The sequence below is a fragment of the Chiloscyllium plagiosum genome, chromosome 4 (assembly GCF_004010195.1).
Source record: "Chiloscyllium plagiosum isolate BGI_BamShark_2017 chromosome 4, ASM401019v2, whole genome shotgun sequence".
Lineage (NCBI taxonomy): Eukaryota > Metazoa > Chordata > Chondrichthyes > Orectolobiformes > Hemiscylliidae > Chiloscyllium > Chiloscyllium plagiosum.
The window spans coordinates 108,921,839-108,937,792 of NC_057713.1; positions in this window are offsets into that span (position 1 = coordinate 108,921,839).

A 15,954-nucleotide genomic window follows, 5' to 3' on the forward strand; every position below is an offset into this window, starting at 1 on the left:
AGGTTTATTTGGAAGCACTAGCTTTTGCAGCGCTGCTCCTTCATCAGGTGGTTCATCAACCACCTGATGAAGGAGCAGTGCTTCGAAAGCTAGTGCTTCCAAATAAACCTGTTAGACTGTAACCTAGTGTTGTGTGATTTTTAACTTTGTTCACCCCAGTCGAACACCATCACCTCCAAATCAATATTGAATGGGGCTCCCTTAGAGCCAGAGGCTTAGACAGGGCAGAATTTAAACACATCCAAGAGAGTGTCTTGAAATGGTATGTGGATAGTCCATCTAGCAGGGGCCATACTAGATCTTGTATTGACTAATGAGCCAGCCAGGTGACTGACCTTTCAGTGGGAGAGCATTTTAAAAAGAGTGATCAGAACTTCTTAAGTTTTAAGATAGCGATGAACAAGGGTAAGTCAGGAGCTTACGGGGAGGTACTAAAGTGGGGGGAAGGTAAATTACATTAGTATTAGGCAGGAGCTAGGAAGTGTTAATTGGGAGGAGCTGTTATTAGGCAAGCCCACATTTGACATGTGGGAATTGTTTAAAGACTTGCCGATGAGAGTTCAGGACAGCCATATTCCAGTAAGAAGCAGGACAAGGATGGCAAGATAATGGAGCCTTGGATAACAAGAGAAGTTGTGAATTTAGTCAAAAGGAAAATAGAAGCATATTTAAGTTTTAGGAAGCTAAAAACAGACATGGCCTGTGAGGGATTATAAGGGAAGTAGTTTTCAAGCAGGGAATTAGGAGAGCAAGAAGGGGTCATGAAATGACCTTGTCAAGTAGGGTTAAAGACAATCTCAAGACATTCTATAGATACATTTAAAAAACAAGGGTTAACTAGGGAGAGGGTAGGACCACTCAAGGATAGAGAGAACTTGTGCTTGGAGGCAGAGGATGTGGGTGAAATCCTAAATGAGTACTTTGCATCGGTATTCACCCAGGAGAAGGAGATGTAGGGTAGTGTGATTTGTGAGGAGCATTCTATATGCTAGGGCATTTTGAGGTGACGAAAGAAGTGATTTTGGATCTTCTGAAGAGCATTAAGGTGGATTCGACCCCAGGGTCCAATGGCATCTAACCCAGGACACTGAAAAAAGCAAGAGAGGAGATTGCTGGGGCCTTGACCAAGATCTTTGTATCCTGCCTCCTGGAGGACTGATGAGCAGTTAATGTTGTTTCTCTGTTCAAGAAGAGAAATAGGGATAATCCTGGAAACTATAAACTAGTGAGTCTCACATCAATGGTTTGAAAGCTATTGGAAAGAAATTTTAGGGATTGGATTTATGCATATTTGGGAAAGCATGGCTTCATTAGGGACAGTCAGCATGGCTTTGTGCAGGGCAGGTCATGTTTTACTAACCTGATTGAATTTTTCAAGGAAGTGAGAAAGGTGATTGAAGAGGGTAGGACAGTGAATGTTGTTCACATGGGTATTTATAAGGTTTCCGACAAAATTGCTCATGGGAGACTCATCCAGAATACTAACATGGGATTCACGATGAACTGGCCACGTGGATTCAGAATTGGTTTGCATGTAGAAGGTAGATGGTAGTGGTGGTAGGGTGTTTATCAGGAAAAAGATCCGTAGCTAGTGATGTTCCGCAGGGATCCATACTGGGACGTCTGCTGTTTGTGATATAGATAAATGACTTAGATCAAAATGTAGTTGGGTGGGTTAGTAAGTTTGCAGATGATACAAATATTAGTGGAGTCGTGGATAGTGTAGAAGGTTTTCAATGGATACAGTGGGATATAGATCAGTTGCAGATACGGGCGTGGAAATGGCAGGTGGAGTTTAATCTGGGTAAATGCGAACTACTGCAGCTGCATTTGGGAGATCAAATGTTAAGGAGAAATATGTAGTTAATGGCAGGACTCTGATTAGCATTGATGGACGGAAGGATCTTGGGGTTCAAAGCCATAGCTTCCTGAAAGTGACCATGGAAGTAGATAGGGTGGTAAAAAGGCATATGGCATGCTTGCCTTGACTGGGGTCAGGGAATTGGGTACAAGATGCAGGATGTCACGTTGCAGTTTTATAAAACTTTGCTTAGGCCACACTTAGAATATTGCATTCAACTCTGGTCACCACATTACAGGAAAGATATGGAGGCTTTGGAAAGGGTGCAGAAGAGGTTTACCAGGGTGCTACCTGGATTAGACTGTATGAATTATTAAGGGAGGTTATAAAAAACTTGGGTTGCTTTCTGTTGAAAGGTGGAAGCTGAGGGGAGACTTGATAGAAGTCGGTAAAATTATGAGATGCATAGATAAGGTTGACAGTCAGAACCTTTTTCCCAGGGTTGAACTATCTAAAACTAGGGGCATGCATTTAAGGTGAGAGGGGGAAGGTTCAAAGGAGACGTGAGGGACATGTCTTTTACACAGAGTCTGGAACCCACTGCTAGGGGTCGTGGTGGAGGATAAGGACATTTAAGGGACTTTTAGATAAGCAAGTGAATATGCAAAGAATGGAGGGATATGGACCAAGGGTAGACAGAAGAGATTAGTTTCATTTGGCATCTTGTTTGGAAAACGTCAGGGCCAAAGGCCTGATCCTGCACTTTACTATTCTATGTTCTAGATTAACATTTAAAAGGCATTTGGATGGGTATATGAATATGAAGAGGAGAAAGTGAGGTCTGCAGATGCTGGAGATCAGAGCTGAAAATGTGTTACTGGAAAAGCGCAGCAGGTCAGGCAGCATCCAGGGAACAGGAGAATCGACGTTTCGGGCATGAGCATTCGGGTATTCTTGAAGAAGGGCTCATGCCCGAAACGTCGATTCTCCTGCTTCTTGGATGCTGCCTGACCTGCTGCGCTTTTCCAGCAATACATTTTCAGCTCTTTAGATAGTGACCCCTGGCTGTGGACTCCCTGGACATTGAAAATGTCGTTTGTGTTTTTACCCTTTCTAGGATTGTTAGAATTTTACAGGTTTTTATGACAATTCCTTCATTCTTCTAAATTCCAGTGAATAAAGTCCTAATCGATTCAGTCATTTTAGCTCCTCTCATTTTCCCTATGACAGATATTAGGGTAAATGACTTGTAGTTTCTTGTTTTCTGTTCCCCTCATTCTTTGGAAAGAAGAGTTATATTCATTATTTCTAAAGTCAGAAATCATACAACACTGTTCTAGTCCAGCAGGTTTATTTGAAAGTAAAAGGTTCATGACGAAGGAGCAGCACTCTAAAAGCTCTGAATTTTTCTTTCACTTAAGGAAATTTTGTAATTGCTTCCTTCATTTTGATCTAGTAAACTTTATTTTCATAATTTAAATATGATATCCGTGTGTTAAAAAAAATTGAAATATTGGTTGCAAGCAACTGAGGGGATGAAAAAGAATGGAGCTAATTCATGCTTCTTCGCCTAGTCAAAACATTAGCATTCCCTCGCATAATATTAGTTTTGCATGTATTATTGAATATGTCATTACCATAAAGTTTTTAAGGAAAGGTGTTTTGTTAATGACTGTCACACAGGACTTTGGTTGAGGACACCGGACAGGTATTGAACAGATGGATTGAAAAGAGGGGATTTGTAGAGCAATGGTCATGATGTTCCAAGCATGGGGTCCTAGATACCTCCTTCCTGCCACTTTCCCCCCATTTGCTTGAAGTAACCCACATATGACTGGTGTCAAAAAGTGTGGTGCTCGAAAAGCACAGCCTGTCAGGTAGCATCTGAGGAGCAGGAAAGTCATGTTTTGAGCATTCCTGATGAAGAGTCTATGCTTGAAACATCGATTCTCCTGTTCCTCGGATGCTGTCTGACTGGCTGTACTTTTCCAGCACCACACTTTTTGACTCTGATCTCCAGCATCTGCAGACTTCACTTTCTCCTATATGACTCGTGTCAAGAACTACACCCCTATAACAGTGGAGGAGGCAGCAATCCTCCATGGATTTGAAGTTGCACTTCAGTAGATATCGTTGGAATCCAGTATGGTACATGTAGTAGAGTAATTGCTTTAAAATGCTGAAACTCTGATCTCATATGTTTATTGTATCTGCTCAGCTCTCAGTGTTGATCCATTATCCTCACGTGATTGGGTAATAGAGAGAAGTCATAACATATATGTATAAGACTTCTTTTGACGTCTTTGATCTCAACTGATGCCTCTTTGCAGCACTGGACATTCTGCTATTACGACAAAGGCACATAGCCACTTATTCTGTTCCTTTCTGGCTAGAGACATTTTAAAATTCCTTTTCCTGGTGCAGAGCTTCCAACACAATACTAATGAAGCAATGCACAGGAACTGTTGAGAATGTCACTTGCTCCTCCCTCAAAGACTCCAACAGCTTGTGAATTGAGACAATGGCAGCATCATTCTCACTTGGCTGTGAGGCTATAGGCACTGCTGAAGGAAGTGACATCATTCAGTCACTATCTCCATGAATCACAGAGCCATCAGGCATTGTTTCTGGTAGAGGTAGAGAAAGTGTTCCCTGACTGTAGGGCACATGGACAGCCCTCCACATTTTCCTCCCTCTGTAGCCTCAGCTTAATCCTCGCTGCCATGCTGCAGCCAAAAAGAGACTAAGTAGTATTGTCATAAATGCAACAGCCTTTTTGTGGGATGGTCTCCTTTGGCCTCTCTGTCTGTACAAAAAACTTCTGAACAAAACTAACAGGTCATCAGAACTCTCCCAAGAGCAGACTACAGCACTGTCAGAAATGTTGCAACAGCAGAAATAAATCTAAAGCACCTCATTGCAACTCGAATGGCTGGCCTTTCAAATAGCTTGGTTAGAAGCTATTCCCTCATGCAGCTGAACGAATGTTCAGGATTAGTCAAGAATGTTAACTACACCTGCACAGTTGAAATTTGCAGACCATGCATCCAAAGAGCCCAACATCAAAGTTTTTAGAGGGTACAATAAATGTCCCCACAATGTCTATCTATGGAGTATAGTACAAACCACACCAGAAGTGTCCAGCTTCAGTAGTGTTGGTTCCAATGGCACTATTGAGCAGAGTTTTGTGTCAGGTATCATTATTCCATTGAGGAAAACTGGAGACACTTGTTGAAAAATGTTGAGGACAGACCAGAGGTGGCTTTGAGGATTGTTGGTCTGATTTATGACAATAGCCAGGCTTTTACATTTTAGCCTGGCAACGATGTCACAGAATTATACAGCACAGAAGCAGACTCTTTGGTCCAACTCATCCATACCAACCAGATATGTTAAACTGATCTAGTCCCATTTGCCAGATTTTGGTTAATGTCCTTCTAAACCTTTCCTATTCATGTACCCATCCAGATGCATTTTACATTGTATTTGCCTTCCTCTGGCAGCTCAATCCATACAGACACCACCCACTATGTGGAAAAAGCTGCCCTTCAGGTTCCTTTTAAATTTTTCCCATTTCACCTTATGAATGTGAAAACTTGAAATGCAGAAAATTACTTCAAGCTGATTTGTGAAATAGGCCATAGAAATCTGGGTTCAATCTGGTAAAATGATGCTGAGGTTTAAAAGATTAAATTGTAAGGACAAATTACATGAATTTTGCTGATATTACCTTGAGTTTTGAGAGTTAAAACATGATTTAATTGAGGTGCTTAAATGGGTACCATATACATTAACATTGATTAGTTAGATTCAGAGAATCTACTTCATTTTCTAGGGACTCCAGAACAATGGGGAACATGCTGTGAAATTAATTAGTCCAGTTAGAAGTAAAATGAAGAAGTACTTTTTCCACAGAAAATTTGTGAATTTGGAATTCTCTTCAATAAAATGTATGGATTCTGAGTCAACTGGAACTGTCAAGGCTGGCGGACAGGTTTTTTTTTATTGGGTAAGGGTACCAAAGAAAGGGATGAATTGTGTTAATCGAGTTGAGGTAAAGGTTCCATAGGTTTTGAATACTTGATCCATTCAATTTTTTAAAACAGAGACTGACAGGCTATTTTGGATGGAGGTATTATAGGATATAGAGCAAAAGTGATGAACTGGAATTGCGGTGCCAATCAGCCATGATCTAACTGAATTAACTGGATGTCAGAAAAGACATAGCAAGCTTGTGTTGTGTGGCTCTATCATCATACTAAATGAGATAGATTTCAAACAGACATAACAACTCAAGACTGGACACCATGAGATAATATGGATCATCAGCAGCAATTGTATTCCAACACAACCTGCAAACTCATTGTCTGTTATATACTGTATGATTCGATGATGCTGTGATACTTGTGAAGGACCCAATGAACTATCTCTAGTCTGACTCTAATGCCAATGTATCTTTCCTTAGATAACGGGACCAAAACTTTTCACAGTATTCCAGCTGTGGTCTGACCAGTGACTTGTATTGTTTTAGCAAATCACCCCCCACCCCCCTCTCTTTTTTTTATACTCCATTGCCTTTGGAACAGATACAAAACATTCCATTGCATTTCCTGTTACCCGCTGAACTATACAGTTGGACTATACAGTCTCCTTCTACATTCTGTAGTTCTGCGATAAACCATCCGATCTTGTAATGGGCAAGGACTTTATGATTTTAGATGGACTAACTAAAATAGGTTGAATTAAATTTCTTATTCTTAAATAATTTGTGATCTTGTGACTACAATGACAATTACAATACCAGTTTTTACTTTTCTAAATTGAGTAAATGACTATATATCTGTTAAGGCTGGAAGAGGAAATTCTCATTTATAATTTCTTCCTGAATCAAAAGCTGACCTTTCAGCCCATTGCACCTGTCCTAACTGGTTGTTCTACTAGAGCATTTTCATTCCACTTCTTACCTGTATCTATTGAAATTTTGTAAAAAAAAACCTTAAATTAGTTTATTTTTAAATAACATCTGCTGATATAGTTAGATGTTGTAAATAATTCCAGGTTTTGACAACCTTTAACATGTTTTCTCTTGCTCATGCACACTAGGATTTTTGTCTTGAATGGCCATCATAATTACTGGGGAGTGAGAAATCGAATGTCCCCTGATAATGATGAAACAAATTCAACAGGAGAAAATAGCAAAAAGCCTCTCAATATTGAAATATCGCAGTGCTCATGAGTCAAGTGGACTTTCACAGTCCTACTATTTGTAGAACTGTCATTTCTAGCAGTAAATATTGTTTCATATATGACTGTGTTTGAGAAGAGTGTGTTTGTTGGAGTGAGTTGGCATTGTTAAAATAACCCAGCTATCGGTTGGTCACATTATTGGCAGCGCCGGTAGTACTAATAAGACTCAACAACTGAATCTGATCACAGTGACCCACTGACTTGATATGAATGACCTCATGGGAATGGACATTGAGAAAGATTTATTTCAAGGCCACCAAAACGTTAATCTCTGCTTAGCTTATGATGCAAATCCTTTTCTACTTAAAGCAAAAGAAACTATTAAGACTTCTTAATATCCTTGGGGAAGAAAAATATACATTGGAATAAGCAAAGATTGTGTTGTTTAAGAAAAAAATGTCACCTTCCTTCTTTGCAGTTGGCAGAGCCTGAAAATGCAATAATAACTTTTTGAAATTCAATACCTCTTTCTTTGTTTGTTGAAGAAAATTATGGTGACACCAAGCAGACATAAAGACTCCTTTGCTAATAGAGCTGTCATAGCACTGATCCATTTGATGGAGCTGCACTGGTTGCTTATTTTTTGCAAGTGAAGTAAACAATCAGTTCGAAGCACGCAAATCCTTCCAACTTGCTGTAGTGACACAGGAGAAATTCTTGTTGTGAGATGACTGAGTAATGCTGCCACATAAAAGAACCAATTGTTTTTTACTGACTGCTATAGAATGTCATTTAACACAACAGCCAGCTCAATCCTTTATTCCAAAAACATTTTGCTCAGGTACACCTACTTTGCTCTAGTACAAAGCTATGTTGCTTTGTACAACAGAAAATGAATACTGTTCTTCAGCCAGAGTCAGTATAAAAATGTTCAGTTTGAGGTTCCTATAGTTTACCACACTTCATCTGAGATCTCAGAGCCAATGTGCATGCGGTGCACGCTTGTAATGCTGTCTTTGCCTTCAGCCCCATGCACATGACATTCATAATCTGTTGTTACTCAGTCCATGTGGGTTGAGGGCATATATTATTCAAGGCATAATAATGAGCAAGGTTAGCTGCTAGTGGAGTTGATCAGCTCTACTTGTATTAGTTTCTGATTTCCCCCTTCAGGGAAGAAATGAGGAGGTGGGGAATGAAATGAGCCTTTTTCAAGGAACCCGAAATGGGGTCATAACAAATCAGACATCCATTTAATTGCACTCCTGAATTTAGTGTGAAACTAAATTGTGTGCAGTTTGACTTTGCCTGGCAAAAGATGAATTTAGTGCCAGGAGGTTTTGTCCACAGGCAGAGCACCATGCATGATTTTAATAACATTTTCCGTCTCAGAAGATGATCAGGAAACAATGGTATATTACATATCTAAACCCACAGGCCCTGTCAGACCTGTATTTTCATTTGTCAAAACAAAATTTAAACTATAATTAAAATCTTACCATCTGGCTGATCATGTGTCTAAGAGCCAAATCCAGTCACACAAAATCAAAAGCAGGAGAATATCTGCTGCACCAGGACACTTTAGTGTAATTAAAGTTAGTGCATACTGCTGGAGGGAAAATACTGATTGTGTTATTTAACCCCACACAAAATATTTTATATCCTGTTTGTGCTGCAGAGGATTTCTAACAAAATTTCAGATTTTACCTGATAATATATATCGTTTTCTTTTTGTTCAGTTCCTTTATTTTCTCACCCAAATAAATTTGTCTCTTGTTGTCCTGAAGATAGTCAGTATCTTAGCATTTGGAATGTGTTTTGCCAGTGCCAAGTCCACCAGCAAAGGTGGAATGCAGGTGGAGGCTGGGCTATGAGGGTATGGAGCAGTGGGTGAGGCACTGAGAACTCTTTTCTGTGCACTCCTTGTGGCCAATGGTTTCCTAATTCATTTCAGAGCCCCAGGTGGCTACATGAAATAAAGTATGAAGACATCACACAAGTTCTATGTCATCACTGGCAGTGATATCAAAGGGTCCACAACTGCAACGGCGAGCCTGCAAATGTGATTGCAACAGCCTTTGTTCTTACATAAAGGTCCAGAGAAGGCCATTCAATCCCTTCAAGTCTGCTGTACCATTCAGTAACAGCATGGGCGATGTGAATTTCAATTCATTTACCCACCTCAGCTTCACATCTTGTGAAGCACTTACCAAACGATTATCTATTAATGTCCAATTTAGAATCTCTCCACATTGCTTTGGAGAGACAGTTTTTGTATGAAAAAGTGCTTGGCTCTACCAGAGGAAACAACTTCTCTGTATCGATCTAAACAAAATCCTTTTAATTTGAAATATCTCAATCAGTTCACCCCACAATTTCCTATACTGAAGGGAATACATGCCAAATGTATACAGCCTGCCATAATTTAACTCTGAATCTGTGCAGAGTGCTCTCCAAGCTCAGCATATCCCTTACTGAGGTGCTGTTGCCAAAGCTAAATGCTGTAATTCAGATGAAATATGCCCAAGGCTCTATATAACTGAAATGTAACTTCCTTCCATAAATTTCTCAGAAAAAGACCAATATTCCAGTAAACTTCTGAACTGTTTTTGTATATGTACTCTATTTTTATTTTATACTTGGATCCAAATTCACTTTCTTCTTTGCAATTCCAGTTTCTCATAGTCAGAAAATATCTTGATTTATCTTTCCTAGTGCAAATTGAATAGATGCATTGCCACATAAAACATTATCTGCATCTTTTCATCCAACATTCAGCTCCCATCTGCACTACTTCTTCCGCCATGTTAACTGTGACCAATTGGCAAGAACAAGCCTAGACAATGAATATTGGCAAATGTTTAATTTAATTACAGAGAGTTTCACAATCTCATCTGTCCTCAAGCTAATACTGGATTGGAAATCTAGAGGTCTTGAATTCAATTCCATCATAGCAAACTGTGAAATTTAATGTAATTATTCTGGTGATTTGCAAATTGATACATCACAAGGGCCAAAATAAACTGCTGAGCTGTTGAAAATATTCATTGGTTTATTAACGTCCTTCAGGAATTCCAATTTGCTGCCATCTTATTTGATCAATAAGTGACTCCAGAGTCACCTGATATGACTGACTCTTAATGTTTTCAGGGGAACTACACATAAGCAGCAAACATTGTCTTAACACCGCATACCAAGAACATTTAAAGAAACATGTTTTCTTATGACATTGAAATAATCATCAAGAATCTTATCTAGTTTGGTTAACCTAAAACCAGGATGACTGAAGCCCATTTAAAGTAGACTGTAGTTACTCCAGCTGTATTCAGCAAAGTGTTTATTCAACAACTGTGGCCTTAATCATCTGCTGGCTCAGCACCCACGGACTCATTCACATATTTCAGCATCATATTAGCATGTCCAATCAGCAAACAAAACTCCTTCAGCAAATATCTTACACCAGAAGTCTCCTGAATTAATTCTTATTTAATAGACTTATAAATTAAGAACTCTTGAGGCACAATGATAGTGCCTCTACCTCTGGATCAGGTGATTGTTCAAGTTCCACCTTCTCCAAAGTTGTGTTGTAACATGTCTGAATAGGCACATTACCCAACCCCTGATGGAAACATCCATTGGCAGCACACCACCCAGAAACCTGGTTGCTTTGAAGCAACAATAATCAGGTCATAAATGGGGATGTTTGTTAATGATTTCACAGCATTCAGTGTAATTGTGATTTTGCAGCTACTGAAACAATTTGTGTACATATCTATCAAGATTTACACGAAATTCAATTTTGTGTTGATAAATAGCAAATACTTTTTGCACCAGGCAATTACCATCTCCATCAAGAGAAAAGCCAACCATCTCTCCTCGATATTCAAAAACATTGCAATTACTGAATCCTAGACCATAAAAACACCAAAAAATAAAAGAATGCTGGGCCTGGTAGAGCAATACAGAGGCTGAGAATCCTACAGTGAGCAAGTACCCTCCCTGACTCCCTAAAGCTGCAAAGCACAAGTCAAGTGTGTAATTGAACACATGCCTGGATGATGCAGCTCCAACAACACTCCAGATGTTTGATACCATCCAGGACAAAGTAACCAATTCAATTGCTACCCCATGCTTCACCTCAAATATTCACTTTCTTCAGCACGATGCAACAGTTTGTACTGTCCACAAGATGCACTGCAGTAACTCACCCAGGCTTCTTAGTCCATGCCAGCAATCACTTACATGTAGAAAGACAAAGGTAACAGAGGTGTAGGAATGCCATCATCTGCAATTTCCCCTCTAGGCCACTCACTATCCTGAACTTACAATTATATTGCTATTCCTTCACTGGGACTGTGTCAAAATCCTGGAACTCCTATCCTAAATGAATGTGGTGTACCTTCACAAAATGGACTGCAATAGTTCAAGAAGGCAGTTCACCATTACCTTTTCAAGGCTACTTAGGGTTGAAGAGAAAATGCTGGTCTTGTCGGTGATATGAACATCCCCTGAAAGAAAAAAAAGGTATCCACTTGCTGTTCAGCTTCAAAATACACTGAATGTTAATGTAAGATTTGTTTGAAGTTGCTATGGTGCCCCAAGGCTCAAGAGTCCTCTCTTCCGTGGGCTCTCTATGTAAGATTGTCAAGACAACAAATACTTTGAGAATGACAAGGCACTCCCCTTTGTGCACTGAATTTTTATTCCCTGTAATCATTCAGGCACCTCACCTCTACTAGATAAGTCAGTGAAGCTATAGACAAGTCTAAGTAAAACATTAGAAAATCCTACTATTCAACTCTGGATGTTTTCCTCTGTAATTGCCCAATACAAATCTTCGCTAAATGGATTAATTTTATTGTCATTCCATAAAGGTAGACTTAAGTATCTCATAGATTAAAAATCATTCTGCTATTCTGATCCAGTGGTAATATTAGGATGTGTCACCAAAGTTTTGAAGAAATAGATGAGTTTTAAGGATATTCCTGAAGCGAAAGAGTATCATTAGAATTCCATGTACATTGTTAACATATCAGCTAAATCATGTAGTCTTGTACATGCATCATTTAGAATTTCACATGTATCATTCATATTTCATGGTTACTAGATAAAACTTCACACATTATTTGCACTTCTACTCAACAAACATGGTTTATTCATTCTGTCTATTTATTTGGATTTAACCACTCTAAATCTGTCTCCTGACTTCCAACTTTATCCCTTATTATTCTTCCTTTCAATTTTTCAACCACTCTTTCAGTGAAGTTACATTTCTTGTCTCAAAAGCCTCATATAGTAGAGCCTTCAAAATTCTGGTGCTGTAATGAGGAGCACAGTTTACTGTCTCAACTTGGGATTTTTAAATACAAAAATGAATAAGGAAACACAGTTTTTAATTATCAGAGGCTATTTTGTATGGCATAATTTATACATCCTGGAGTCTGTTTGCCTCACAATACCTAACCACTTTAAACACTGGCATTATATGATTGCTGGATCAGGAATCCTATGGGCTCTCACTGAACAAAATTAAGACTTGGCCTTTGCTCCTCAGAAGTTTAAGCCTTTCACCGTTGCCTGTATTCATCTGATTATACTTAATCAGCATCAGCCCCAAACTCTAAAGAGGCAGACAATGGATGGGAGGGTGTGCATCAAGGAAATGGTTTATATCCTTGTATTTAATAATAATTCACTTACACTGATAAATGTTACACTTAGTTGCACCACCAGCTTGCAACATTTGTTTCTGCATTTTCTGAAAGAACACATTATGTGAACAGGCCAATCCTATCACTGGGTATTAGGAGTCATCTTGAAAATGAACGTCAGTCTTGGACTCCTACGCTGATCTCTCAATGAACTTGCCAACATGTTTTGAACCTTGGAATTAAATTCAATGACCAGCCTCCTCAAGTTAACATCATAGAAACTCAATGTCTGTACTGATCATTCATAGACAGCGTGACATAAGAGTTTCATTTCAGTCTCTACAAGACATCTTTGTTACTATGTTTCGCAGTGATATCAGACTGACCAGCCTTAGATATAGAAGAGTAACCAGCCAAATCTTTGAAACATTAAATCACATCCTTCCACTGTCCTGTCTCAGATTTGTGATATTACTCCCTGTAGGAGCTGTGTTGATATTGCTTCTCTACCTCTATCTCACTGGAAAGTGAGACCATAGTTTTCAGATATTCCCGGCGTACATAACACTTGTGATTAAACTTCATGCAGAATCTATGTTTTAATTGGATTTGCTCCTTGTGATATTGATGCACAGATATCTCTAATTTCACACAGTTAACCACATCAGCTGGAACACAAGTAGACTGTGAAATGTTAAACAAGAAATAGGCTCTGAAAATGATAAAATAAATGAATTCACGCACATCTTTTACATCTACAGCCACTTCAAAGCTTGTTTAAGTAAATTAAATGTATTCTAAGTGTATTCACTGCTGTTTGGATTTCTGCTAAGTTTCTGCTCAATGGTAACTTTCATCAATATGTAACTAGAGGTTGATAATAATAGACTTTGTTACAAAGTGATGTTGTTTCATTTGACTGATTTTTACTTTATTCTGGTATAAAAGCAAAATACTGGGGATACTAAAGATCTGAAATAAAAACAGAAAGTACTGGAAAGAAATATCAGAAAGTCTGGCAATGTAAATGGAAAAAGAAACATAGTTAATGTTTAAAAGTCCAATATGACTTTTTTGAACATGCCCAGGATGTAGGCGTGGCTGACTAAGCCTGAAATTATTGATTAGATCAGATTCCCTATAGTATGGAAACAAGCCCTTCAGCCCAACAAGTCCACACTGACCCTTCAAAGGGTAATCCACTCAGACCCATTCCCCTACCCTAAATTTACCCCTGACTAATGCACCTAACAGTATGGGCAAATTAGCATGGCCAGTTCACCTGACCTGCAGATCTTTGGACTGTGGGAGGAAACCAGAGCACCCGGAGAAAACCCACGCAGACACGGGGAGAACATGCAAATGTCACACAGACAGTCTGCCCGAGGCTGGAATCGACCCCGGGTCCCTGGTGCTGTGAGGCAGCGGTGCTGACCACTGAGCCACTTATCCTAGGTTGTCCTTGAGAAGATGGTTGTGACCCACTTTCTGGAACCACTGTAGTCTGCATTGTGTGGGAACACCACAGTTCTGTTGGGTAGGCAGTTCCAGGTTTTGGACTCAATGACAGTAAAGGAATGGTGATATAGTTCCAAGTCAGGATAGTATGTGGCTTGAAGAGGAACAAGTAGATGGTAATGTTTGTATGTTGTGCATTTGCTTTCAGGTGGTATAGCTCATGGATTTGGAAGGTATTGTTGAGCAAGGTGAAAGTGAGTTGTTGCAGTGCATCTTTCAGGTGGCACATGCTGCTTCCACTGTGCATCAGTGGTAGAGGGACTGAAAGTTGAAGCTGGTGCCTGGGGCATCAATCAAATTAGCTGCTTTGTCCTGTATGATATTGAACTTCTTGTGTGTTGTTGGAGCTGCACTAATTCAGCAAGGCATACTCTTGCCTTGTGCCTTGTAGAGATGATTGATAGTATTATGTAACCTGAGTATTTATATGGCTGGTCCAGGTCAGTTTCTGCTCAATGGTACCTCCCATAATGTTAATAAAGGTGAATTCAGTGTTAGAATGGCCATAGAATGTCAAGAAAAGTGGTGAGACTCACAGTTGCTGGAAATGGTTATTGCCTGCCACTTGTATGGCATGAACGTTACTTTATCAGCCTAAGCCTGGATACTGTCCAGATCTGCTTCAGAACCTGAAGAATCATGAATGGTGCAGAACATTATGCCAACATCCCCATTTCTGACCATATGAACAAAGCATGCCTACAGTGCAGCATGAAGGCCCTTTGGCTAATCAAATCTGCACTGATCCACCCAAACTCCTACCGTGTCCACAAACCCTAATTTACCATGCCTAATCCAACTAGCCTACATATCCCTGGTCACTATGGACAAATTAACATGGCCAATCCACCTAACCTGCACACCTTTGGACTGTGGGAGGAAACTGGAGCACCTGGCAGGAACTTACGCAGACACGGGAAGAACATGCAAACTCCACACAGACAGTCACTCAACAGTGGAAATGAACCTAGTGGCACCAGACATTGTGAGGCAACAGTGCTAACCACAGTGCTACCAAGCTGTCCAGGAATACTGAAATAGAAGGGCACATGCTTATTCTGTGAAAACCTGGAATGATGGAGGGAAGATCATTGATGAAGCAGCTGAAGATAATTGGGTGCAGGATGCTACCCTGAGGAATTCATGCAGAGATGCAGTGGAGCTGAGATAACTGACCTCCAAGAACCACAACCATTTTCCTATGCTATGTATAACTCAAACCAGCAGAGAGCTTTCCCATTGATTTAGTTTTGCTTAGTCTTCTTGACATAACATTCAATCAAAGGCAGTTACTCTCATCTCACTTTTGGAGTTCAGGTCTTCTGTCCATGTTTGAACCAAGGCTTTAATGAGGTCAGGAATTGAGTGATACAAGTGAAATTGAATGGGTTATTGTTGAGCTGAAAATGTGTTGCTGGAAAAGTGCAGCAGGTCAGGCAGCATCCAAGGAACAGGAGAATCTGTTTGAACCAAGGCTTTAATGAGGTCAGGAATTGAGTGATACAAGTGAAATTGAATGGGTTATTGTTGAGCTGAAAATGTGTTGCTGGAAAAGTGCAGCAGGTCAGGCAGCATCCAAGGAACAGGAGAATCGATGTTTCGGGCATAAGCCCTTCTTCAGGAATGAGGAAAGTGTGTCCAGCAGGCTAAGATAAAAGGGAGGGAGGAGGGACTTGGGGGAGGGGCTTTGGAAATGCGATAGGTGGAGGGAGGTCAAGGTGAGGGTGATAGGCCGGAGTGGGGTGGGGGCAGAGAGGTCAGGAAGATGATTGCAGATTTGGAAGGCGGTGCAGGAGG